An 830-nucleotide genomic window follows, 5' to 3' on the forward strand; every position below is an offset into this window, starting at 1 on the left:
AATTTGACCAATGAGGGCAAAGGAATTTTAGCTCCTATTGTTTTGATTGGTCAAATTTCAATCTTTCAATCTTCAATCTCAATCTTTAATGCCTAGTCTCATTCTGGCCTAAAGCTGTGGTTCTATATTAGTCGCATCGCAGTGTCGCAAGTGTGTCGCAAACGTTGTGGTCCAATCAGAGTCGAGCTAGATTGATGATGATTGGACCGCAATGCTTGCGACGCTGCGATGCGACTAATGTAGAACCAGCTTAATGTAGAATCAGCTTCAGGCTTCTCTCTGATTTAACATTCGGTGAATAACAAGAATAAAAGATGCATCATGCGTGAAACGGAATGCAGCTTAAGGCCATCACACGTACAAAAATTTTAGTCGTAACCGTAAGGCCGTAAGTAAATCGGCCAATCACAGCGTTTTTAAACGCGAGATCGTAATTTTGATTGTGATTGGTCGATTTACTTGCGACCTTACGATTACGACTAAAATTTTTGTACGTGTGATGGCCTTTATGTATTATCGAATCAAAATCTCTATAAAATATTCTCAATTCTTATTTTTAAATATTGGCTTTACAATTTTTTTATTTGCAAGTACCATTTTGATCCTTGCATTTTTTCGCAATTTCAAAGCGAAACTCGAGTTTACTCCGTCGATAACATTACTCTCGAGCTTATCGATATTCCCGGATATTGTTGAAAGTTCATTAAAGAACTACCATCGCGCCATTATCGTTTCACTTTCCGTCATCGAGAGTCGACCACACGACCAGTCGACGAGTCGACTCGTCATGTTCGCGCATGCGTCACGATCGGCGCGTGCGGATAGTAAAA

This window comes from Mycetomoellerius zeteki, unplaced genomic scaffold (genome assembly GCF_001594055.1).
Source record: "Mycetomoellerius zeteki isolate Tzet28-1 unplaced genomic scaffold, Tzet1.0 scaffold332, whole genome shotgun sequence".
NCBI classification, from domain to species: Eukaryota; Metazoa; Arthropoda; class Insecta; order Hymenoptera; family Formicidae; genus Mycetomoellerius; species Mycetomoellerius zeteki.